Below are 11240 nucleotides of genomic sequence, written 5' to 3'. Positions count from 1 at the left end.
CCTCAGACATGCTGTAAAAAACACCGCTGTATGTCCAAAGTTTCATTTTATTTCCCAAACTATTGCAGTGGCATGGAAACCTGGAAATCCTACTTCCCTCTTCAAAACCAGGCCTCCTTCTTCTACAAGGCAAACAACATCCTCCACATCAGAACAAAAACTGAATAGACAGACCATCAAAGCTGTGTAAAAGCAACAGCTGCCCGGACACATCCCAAGACAGTAAAGCTATTTACCCGAGGAGCCTTTCAGATGATTCAGGTCAATTCTATTGTACATGGAGTTGACTCACGTAACTGCGAGACCTCATTGTCCCTTTCCCTCTCTGCTTCCCTCCTTTTGTTTCATGCCATTGTTTCTACGTAGACATTAAAATGCTTTGGGACAAAGACCATGTCTTCCTGTGAGTTTATGGAGTGAAGTACAAAGAAGTCCCAGTCCTGTGCGGGGCTGTTCAAACCCATGCTGCTCTGAGAAAAGCACATACATATTAACCCCAGTTGTTGAGCATGCAAATGTGCGGATACATACACTCAAAAAGTGTATGGGGATTTATTACACATATAGCTCATAATCTTTGTTCAATATTCCTGATACTCCCTCTATGACTCAGTAGCATGAGTTGCAGACAAGAAAAATCAGGCTAGCAGTATGTTCACATGTATGGATAACATTATATTACTGTTGTCTCTATTGCAGGAGCTCTTCAGGATCCTATTCAGTGTTCTCTTCTTGCCTCTTGCTGTGCTAAAGTAAACGCAGTCTCTCTACTATGCTAATTTGTTTCCTCCTGCCTGATATTTTTTCCTAATTCTTGTTTTAAAAAGATCTTTTATATTTTTATCACCAGAGATGTTTCTCCAAAGTGCAGAGAAAGTAATTTCAGCAGAAAAACCATGTCTCCTTCTCCTCAAATTCTGTACAACAGAAAGACATCATAGTCTAAAATTCATTATCTATTTCCTCTCCCACACCACAAGTTTAAATTATTTACCTTAATTTAATTTAATTTAAAATGTTTACTTTTTATTCTATTTCTGTCCAATTTTTCCTGATAAGGGTAAGTTTCCTTCCATGATTTGGAACATGCAGTAAAGAAAACAGAAAAAAAAAAAAAAAAAACAGAAAAATATTGAGCCAGTGTTTGAAGCTGAGAAGCTTTTAATGCTGTAATGAAAAGACTACGTCCTGCACTGGTAATAAAAAATAATAGCCATATCTACTTCTTGTATAATAACTGCATCTTTATCTCTAAACCACATTTCCCTTTCCTGTTTAAAGAGAAAGAAAGTGAGACCCAAAATCCTGGTGTATCATAGCCAGGTTTACCCATCAGATGTGGGAGAACTGGAAGAAGACTTGGGTCTCCTGCTAATTCTTGAGGTGTTGAAAATTGTCATTTAAAAAAAAAGAAAAACCAGAAGCCAACACATTAGGATTTTTCTCCTTGAGAACAAATGGGTCTGTTCTGCAGTGCTTCCCCCGTGAGTGCTTACAGAAGTCTGCGTGGAGTTTTGTATCAGGGGAGTAAAGTGCAAGAACGAGTCCCTTGGCCATGGTGCCAAGTTTCCAAGCAGCAGCTGAAAATGTCTCCAGAATCTTCTAATTACCATCATGCCTTCATGAAAGGTAAATATTTTTCTTTCTGATTTGTACACTTAGCACTTTCAAATGTTTTCATCAGCCCCATGATGTCCTCCTGTTTGAAACAAATGATTCAGTCAAAAGTTATATTTGAGAAATAGTCTATTAATAATAAACTACATTTCAAAAAAAAAAAAAAAAGAAAAAGAAAAAAAAAAAAGCCAGACACCTTGCTTGAACTCAGACATGAATTACCAACTAAACAGCAAGTCTTCTTGTGCTTGAGGTTTTTCGCTTACCACTTATTTTGTTAAAATGAGGCATCATTTTGTGAAAAGAACTTCCTTTGTGTCTTGCAAACTGGAATTTTGGAAAATCCCCAATCCTGTAGAGTATTTCCAAGTTTGGAAGAAAACGGACTTCCATTGAATACCCATCCTTGATCTTCTGGGGAGAAATAAAAACAAGCAAATATACTTCCCAAACCTGTGCCCATGCTTCCCCCCTTGCACCTCATCCACAGCCCTCCTGAAGTGCTTTGGGTGTAGCTACATGTGCTGCAGAGGTGTTACCCTCCGGACGCAGCATACTGCCTGGATGTACCACAAACCCACAGTCCCACGTGGCCGCTCCTGGGCTGGAGGTGCCACCTCTGCAGTGTCTGGGCACCACTGTGGGGTGACGTGAATGCAGACAGCAGTGTTCCTGTGCATGTGGGCTGAGGGGGGGAGGACCCACCCACGCAGCCTGGCAGGAATGTGACAAGTGGGTCCTTCTGAAGTCCACCTGAAGCCATGTCTTAAGACAAAACAGACCAACCAAGCCAAGTAAAGATTTCACCAACAGGCTGTGGCCAGGGTGGGCGTAGGGGACGCCCATATTTCTGTGATGTGCTTTAAGCCACATCCACGCTGCATCTCTTGGCGGGAACCGACCCGGTTGTGCGCCTCACCCCTGGGGCTCACCCCACGGACGTGTAATGCATGCACAATACAGGGCTATCTACACCTCAAAGTTGTTTTTTTTTCAGCAATACTGGCACCATTTATTCACCTGAATAAGAGTACTTTTCTTGGCATAGTTGAAATCAGTTTGAAAGTGGAATAGGCTCTGCTGACAGGAGACTTTTTCTGGAATAACTGCATACCCATCAAGGCTTTTGTTGGCAATTTTCTTCAGGCTCAGAGCCAATGTTACCATGATGCACCAGCCCACTGTGGAGTGGCAATTTGATCAAATTATAATGCCAACAAAGCCTGTTTTCCAAGGGGAAGAGCCAAGTGCTATGCTCTCTTCTTGTCATTAAGAATGAAATCATTTATTTACCTGTGCAAAGTTCCCTGGGACTGTACTGTACAACCTCTGCTGAAATGTATTGCTTAGCTCATGCTGATTGAAGTCTCCACTTTAAATTGGATTTTTGCCGGATGGCATCACAAGAATCCAAAATGCAATGGGAGAAAGCGGGTAGGATCAAAAAAAAGAATCAAGAGATGCAACCTTGAAATTATGAATTATCAGTTTGTTATTTTTCCTTGAAATCAGCAGCAAAGGGTTCTGGAAACACTGCAGGTTTGGATTCTGATGGGCTTTTTTTCAGTAGTGGCTTCCTGAATTTTATGTGGAATTCAGTGAAAAAATAATGAAAAGCATATATCCTTGTATCATGACATAATTCACTCTAAGTGCAAATATGTATTTTGTGCTTTAAATGGAAGTTCTATAAATAAAATCAACACATATTACTGTGATAATGTATATATTTTTTAAACTAAGATCTGTTTTAGCAGCATCTATATTCCTCATTTTTTCCCATAAGGTTTTTGATAACATTCACAAGTGATTTGTGGTTATAATAACAATGGGTAACTATTTACTTTTGAAAAGAAAAAAAAATAGACAACAGATAAAGGATTTTCTGTTTCTCTTTTCATTTGTTTGTTTTGTGTGGAAAGAAAGAGTTTAATATATTGTACTCAGAGCCAGAATCATTGTAAAATGACATTGGCACCAATATCTGAAAAATGTTGGAGAAAAACAAAGCTTAGGAAAAGCAAGAATAAATATTTTGCAAGAGAAAAGATAGTGAGTTTTTATGTTTTAAAAATGGGCTCTCTGTGGTAGACCTAAGTGGCTGGCAGTGCAGTTCTCCATTGGGATCATCTCTGACTGGTGTGTTAAGGTTTAAGCATACAAGTAGTATTGCAAACCTTACTCAAATGTGAAACTTTAAAAAGTATTCGGACATTTCCCTCCATAAGATGAGAGTGCTTTGCACCTCACAAGTGTGGGGCACCATTAACATCTCTGGTATGAATGGACAGAGTGTCTGCAACCCCAAATACTGTCATTTGTGTGTCAATATCCTGATTGCTATGGCCCAGCTCTCATTAGCTAAATAAGTCAGCAAAGGACATCAACACAGCTGAAATGTCTTTAGCACTTATACTGGAATAGACCTGTGTTCTCCTTTCTCAGCTGAAACCAACTCTGTTTTGAAATGCTGCATTTAAGCATTCAAACTGGCAGAGTGTCATAGAGACTTTTTGGGTCCCGAGATCACTGAAATTCTTAAACAGAGCAGAGTGAATTTAAATCCACTTTAAATGCACTTTTCTTTTTCTGCGTTGGGTTTGAGCAGTGTCTCAATGCGACCTTGATGCCTGCTGGGAAACATTTATTGGAAGCTTTGAGAGCCTCGGTCGGTAAGACGGTTACTCTTGGCTTTACGCTTTGCGTTGCTTGACTCAGGTCAAACTTCAGTCCACATTCATCTTCAACCAGTTCTACACACTAAGGGACACTGTCTTCAGCCTTTCTCTTTGCCAACAATACAGCAGATGAGGGGGATGCATGTGTCACCCATGGGTATTTGTATATCCAAAATCCCACCTGCGTAATTGCCCTTTCAGGTAGACAGTAGATTTTTTAACTGTAAAACTGAGATCTTATTTAGGGATTTAAGTCAGCATACAAGTCCACCTAAGACTGGTCTGCTCTTCTTAGCCCACACTTTGAATGCACTGGAAGAGGTATTTGCCATTCTTTATGACTGTGACTGAACCCTCCTAGCATTGATTTCAGAACCTGGTGAAAATGTTTGCAGAGAGCACTACATTTGCACTGCCTGTGGTATGCTGGGTACTTCTGCATGCTTGAGTTCACAGCTAAATCACACTTACTTGATGAACAATGCCAAAAACAGACAAACGAAAAAACAAGCAATGATGAAAAATTGCCAAAATGAGAGGAAGGGAAAGCACATACACTTAGAAGAACCAGAGTGGGACTTACCACCCTGAACAGAGAGAAGCTATGGAGACCAAGGGAATAAGAGAAGTCAATTGTGTGTCCAGTTTGTCTGCGTTAGTCCTAGGTCTACACATGGCTGCACAAAGCTATGGATAACGTGATCTAGTGATACTGAGCCTTGTCTGGAGTGCATGGGATTCAAGTGCTCCAGATGTCCCCTCCACCCAACACTTTTGGGTGTAAAACCTCCATACAGCTGCAGCCACAACCTCATTTGCTTTCATGCTAAATCTCTATGCTCCTAAACCCACAATGGAGCTGTGACATCTACACGCAATCTTCTAACCTATTTTTGTGTCCTCTAGAGGGTGAGAGGATTGATAGCTCAGAACTCACTCTTCTTTACATATTTTCAGCAGAACAGAAGAATAGATAGGCTGTAGATGTCAACTCTGCAGTTGTTTGAACTAGGTCACATGAATACCATCCAAAGCTTTCAACCTAGATATATACCACTGTATTCTTTTCATTTCTGTGGTAAAATAGCTTTTGTAGGTATATCGAGGTTGGAAATGGTGAACAAATATCACAAGGGCAACACTGATTTAATCAGTTGATTTAACAGATAAGTGTACATCCTGTGAGAAGTTAAAATTTCCCTACAAGATAATGAACAGTGGAAACTTGTGAGCTTTTAGTTTCCCAGAATTTGGATATATTTGAAAATTGGAAGGGTTTGTGAATCTAACAGTTCTTTTTATGTAACGCTGCCCTCCAAATACATTCCAGCCTTCATCAGTTACCTTGGTCATTTGTCCTCCGAAGTGTGACAAATAAGAGAGCAAACAGTTAAGTCAAACAAACCAACCAAAGTGGCCACAAGCATCCATGCAGAGAGGAAGGTGTCCCTGTCTGGTGCCATGATTCTGTCATGATCATAACTGATGTCTCTGCTTCCCAAAGGCACTTAGCAATAACAGAAATAACTTTTGACCATGGCAAGAAAAAATAATAGCAAGAAATCTCCAGAGAGATAATAAAATACCCAAATCACAGACCATGTAGAGATATAGCAAAGTACATTCTAGTCTCACCATCTTGGTGGCAATGGCTCTTGAGGTAGATAGCAGAGAACAAGAACCACAGAGCAACAACAACAATAAAATGGTCAGTGACTCAGAGAAATGATGCAACCTTTCCCTTCCTCTCTGCTGAGGACTGGGCCCAAATACCAACCCCAAACATTCAGTCCAGGAGGAACGAAGAGCCTGAAACTTCTTGGATGAAATGTAATTCTGACTTCCTTCCATCCTGTCTGGAACTTAAATAGAAGATCTAGATTCCTATCTTAAACCCTTACCAAGGAAGGAAGAACTGTGTTAAAACTCTGAGTGTTCAGAGGGTGAGTAACTGCGGATATGACAAATGAATATGGAATTTCATTCATTTGTAAAACATTTTAACTGAGTCCATCTTCACCAGGTCAATCAGCTCTGATGGCAGGTTAAAGGACACTTCAACTGTATGAAGCTAATGCTAAGCCACAGTTTTATGCAGATGACGTTATCGCTCAACCATGGCTAGGCCATGGAACTAAGAAGAAATCAGAGCAGGTGCTAATAAAAGGGTAACATGCTAGAGAAAGTAAAAGGAGACCCCATCTAGAGGTCTCCGTGCTTCTCTCCAAGCAAACAAGGTCTTCAAGTGTGATACAAAAGAGAGGGAGGTAAGCTTGGTTAGTGTTGAGTTTTACTTAGGATGGAAAGAGCTTCATTTGTGGGAATGCATGTTCTTATGGTTTGAGTGATAAATGTGCTTAGAGAACAAAAAAAAAGATAGGATGCTTTGTTGTGGATTTCTTGATCAAAATCTTTTTATTTATTTTTTTATTTTATTTTATTTTTTTTCCTAGTGGGAATTTCCAGAAAGAAAAAGATTTCTTTTGCTTAGGTTGAGAAATCTTAAACTGATGCTGGGAGAGAATATGTCTGAAACAAATTGTTTTCAAGGCCTGGAATTACAGAAGATGAAATGTTACAACTAGAATAACCTTTTAACCTGAGATTTCTTAGAATTTCCTCATCTGTGAAGTGGCCAGATAACACTTGGCTGAGCTTACAGATGAGGACAAATTCACAGGAATCCAGTTGAAGCAGGACTGTGCTCTTCATGTGCAAGGCCATAGAAGAAATTTTATAGAGACTTCTGCATTACTTATACTTATGGAAAGAGTACAGGTGGGTATTTAAAGAATTTAGATAAAATCTACAGGTGTTCTAGAAGTTAAATACTCTGAAAGGAGAGAGTAATGTACTTAAAAACAAAACAAAACATATGAAGTTATGTAACGTGGATTTTTCTTCTGATTTTATCATATACAGCTTTTGTTGGCTGATCTTTAGTAGTTCATAGTGCTAGCAGCAGGATTGAAGGAAAATAATGGTGTCCCTCATTCAAAGCAGAGCGCTAAGCACCAAACACGATGAATCTGCAAACACTAATAGGATACAGACTTGTAGCCTTGACTGAGAGATTTTTCTCTAAATCTTACAACACAATTTCTCAGAAAGATGCTACTTACCAAGACATGAACCAAAAATATAAAACACTGAGGTCTTGGTAGTGAACCTGAATAGCTACTGTGTTGCTTGTTATCTTCCTTGAATGACTTCTCAAAAGAATCTGCTAGCCAAAGCCAGTAGATCTATCTGTCCCTCAGTGGTCCTACTTTTGTGGGTTCTGTGGGAGATACTGCCATTTTGCCTTTTACCACAATATTTCTACAATCATTTCAAGAAAAAAAATCTAAACTTTCCAAACTCTGGTTTGATATTTTATTTCTTGGTTGCTCTGCTATAACTCTGTATTGCAAAATCAAGATACTATACAAAGGTCACTGGATAGAAGTGCACCACAGGTCCACAGACAGAAATAAAAGTAAGATAGCCAAAAACTGTGAAAAAAGATTTAAGATTTATGTGTTAGATGTGTGCTACTACCCTGGTTATTATGCTGGTGCCTTTTGACATGCTAGTGAATATAATTCATACACTACCTTTCTGTAGAAAGTAAATGGACTCTCCACAGCTCAAATCTTCGTTTATCTATGAAGAAAAGAAATTGGCAAAGCATCTTGAAAAACACATTTTTGGCCACTTTTGCTAGTACTTGCTGAAATAACTCTGGATTTTTGAATTACTTCTGTATCTCCACACAACCTGTGTTATCTCTTAAAAAGATACAAATGCAAAACTTTCAAGGTTGTCTTCATAAACTTTTGAACCTCTTTGGCTCCTAAAAGGGAACACGATCACAAAAGAATTTTTAAGAATTATTGGAATCATTTGTCAGAATAGGAGACTCAGTAAGAAGGAACAGCAACCAGTCACTGGTGCTTTGGAAAGATCCAAGCCCAGTTCACAATTCCACACCGCAAGTATTTGTGAGACCTCCAATACGATACCCGAGGAGTGTGATTAATGTCGTGTGCCTGTTTATTTTTCCCCTGAGAACCTGAAAGGGTAAAAAAAAGATCACAACTAAACAAAAGCATATCAATAACAGGAAACTGTTGGTGAGAAATACCCCGATCTTCCTGTAAATTCACGTCACCACATTCCCCAGGGACAAAGGTGCGTGAACAGCATGGTAAATAATTATGATTTAATATGAGGCCTTGCAATGCTGTTTACAGTTGAACAACAAAAAGGAATTGTTTCTCAAGGCGCAAAATAAGCAAATAATAGAAACACATATCAATATAATCAGGAAATGATGATGTTATGTCTGGGTCAGCTGCTGAAAACAGATTGCAATCTATCAAAGTATCAACCTGATATCTCCATGCAGCCCACAGAGAAACATCAGTGATGGGAGAGAGTCTTTCCCTCTTCTGCATGCCAGTCATGTCACTTTGATCCAGTTAGGGAGGTGCAGGAGACTGGGGTCTTACAGAAGGCTCCCCAAAGCTATTTGCACTTGCTGATGTTTAGGGGCATCAGTAGGGAATTTGATATATTTGTTGAAATCATCTGAAAGGATTTGTTGCATTTCATATTACAAAACTGAAAATAAAACACTTTATGTTAAGTGAGGAGGAGAGTTTGTAAGGAATAGTAACAGCTGGTCTCTTTCAGGAAGATTATGTTGTTGACTATAGCCAGCAAATAGAAGAAAATCTCATTGCAGAAACACTGCCGTGAATTTCAACATTTTGTCATTAAAAATACAGAGAAATATATATGTAAAAAACACATACGATGTAAGTTTGCAGCAATTTTTCCCTACAGAAATATTTTTAAGGATGCCAAGGCAAAAGCAGCTATGCAAAACCCATAAAGAGCAATGAGTCTTGAATAGAAGACTAACATTTTTAGTAGAAGGCTTAAAGCATTTAAAAATGCATTCAATCCTTAGTTACAGAAACATAATTCCAGACTATGCTCGTCAGATTTTAAAGTGAAACAGGGTCAGGTCAGGTCAAAGCCTGAATGTGAAAACATCAAGAATGTTCTTAGTGTTGTCTGAAATAGCACCAGTGACTGTGGAAGACTTTTCTCCATCACTCAGGGCTGAAATAAAGCATCAACACTTGCATTTTGCTAAGTACCAGCTTCTGGGACTTACAGATATTCTGTAAATTTCCCAGTGATGGACTAGTATTTGAATATATATATATATATTTTCCTTTATCCATGCTATTATCTTCAAAAGTACTTTGGTGCTTAGCACCTATGTAAGTGTCAGCTTCTGCTGAATGAATCAGCGCGTGCATGACTGCCATGAATAGGATGTCTAGGAAATAAGCAACGAGCTTTGCACAGCCTCCTTGAATTACACCATATGCTTTATCATACTCACTGCAAATTGAAGCTGATGTTGATGTTGTTTGGCTGGTGCCTGCTTGCCATCCCAAGCAGATGATTTTTACACCATTGTCAGGATAATGCCAATCATCTTAACAGATGCTTGTGCTTTTATCTTTGCTCTGCATCACATTCCTCCGAGAGAAGGCTGCCAGCAACAAACAGGTTTTTCTGAAAGTACATAAGGGAACAATGGACAATAGGATCTGTTTTATACCGCTGGGTATAAACAAGAACAAAACCCAGTTCACATGGAATGAAAAACACGATTTATCAAGATGTAAGTTGGTGGCTGGTAGGCTGCAGATGACTTTCGGGATTTGACAAAGCACTGGCGTAGGCTGCGGACATCCAGTTTGTTAAAAAAGCCACTGCCAGGGCTGGATGGACCTATCTGTGCATGTTAGGTTGATTCTCTAAACAGCCTCAGAGTGAAAAAAGCAGATGATTTCTATACTTTTAGAAAATTCAAAACGCGTCATTTAAAAGTTTCCGTATTAAATATTTCAAATGTTCTTTTGAAATGACACTTCAAAACACTTCTCCATTTTCCAAATACTGGACTAGGAAAAGGATATTGGTTTAAAATAAATTAATGGTGGCTGGCAGATAAGCTGTCTTTTCCCCTCTAAGGCAGGCAGGATGCTTAGAAAGTATATAAGGATCAAGAGAAAACATCTCTATCCTCTCCATACCTCAAATGCTTTCATCTCCTCCCTCCCCAGCTGCCTTCCTGTGTGCTTCCAGGCCCCAGCCTCAGGGCTTGGTGGAAGACATGGCTGGATAGAGGAGAAAGAGAAGAAGGGAAATGCTTTTCAGAGCTGGATGGAAAAGGGAGATGGTGTTGGCAACAAAGGTGTTATTTTTGGCTTTTGAGTTCTTAAAAGTATTCTTTCTATTGATTATTTGTCATGATCAAAAACCAAAGCTGAAAGACATGCTTAAGGTCAAGCTCAGCTAAATGCAATTAAAAATGTTTTAAAGCTGCCTGTTATCCCTCCTGCCCCTGAGAAACAAGAAATTAGTGCTGCTGTGGTAAATGAAGTCTGCAAACTCTTCTGCTTGGTATTTAGGAGAAATGCTTCAACATCCTTATGCTATAAGCAGACCAACTCTATTTCACCATGCTTACATTTTTTTCAAGGTAGACCCAAAACACTTTTCAGCATTGTTTTTTATTATTTATTTAGCCCCTGAATTGAAAAATCAAACAGTTCACACAATTCTGCAAGCATTTGTGAAAGAAACAAATACTTTAGAGCAAACTGCTTCTTTGAATGTTTTTAGTGTTTTTCAGAAAATCATTAACAAAGAGAGATAAACTATTTCAAGCTAAGCATTATTCTCCAGTAGTGGAAAAACAATGTGACAACCCTGCATGCTTCCTATAACTTTCTTAAAGGACCTAGTGAACATCACATAGGTATCAAACCAGCCCAGAGAATTAGAAAGGACTGCATATATTTTCTGATTTACGTCTGTAGAAGTCAAGATGAGGAGAAGAGGGGAATGAATCATCAGAAAAACTAGGAATGAATC

The 11240-nt window shown here is 39.0% G+C and overlaps 1 long non-coding RNA gene across 3 annotated transcripts; it reads right to left on the bottom strand.

The window, feature by feature from the left end:
- Positions 1-1420: 1420 nt before the first annotated feature.
- On the bottom strand, positions 1421-9873 carry LOC118156219. Of its 3 annotated transcripts, XR_004746189.1 has the most exons (4): positions 9697-9873; positions 7892-7940; positions 1884-2031; positions 1421-1699 (listed from the first exon to the last, which is right to left on the bottom strand). It is a non-coding gene; the product is annotated as an uncharacterized LOC118156219 (long non-coding RNA). The 3 variants fall into 3 exon arrangements; XR_004746188.1 differs by having other exon boundaries at positions 1421-2031; XR_004746187.1 differs by lacking the exon at positions 1884-2031.
- Positions 9874-11240: the final 1367 nt, after the last annotated feature.

Source organism: Oxyura jamaicensis, chromosome Z, assembly GCF_011077185.1.
Source record: "Oxyura jamaicensis isolate SHBP4307 breed ruddy duck chromosome Z, BPBGC_Ojam_1.0, whole genome shotgun sequence".
Taxonomy (NCBI): Eukaryota; Metazoa; Chordata; class Aves; order Anseriformes; family Anatidae; genus Oxyura; species Oxyura jamaicensis.
This window is presented reverse-complemented; position numbering and strand designations above follow the sequence as displayed.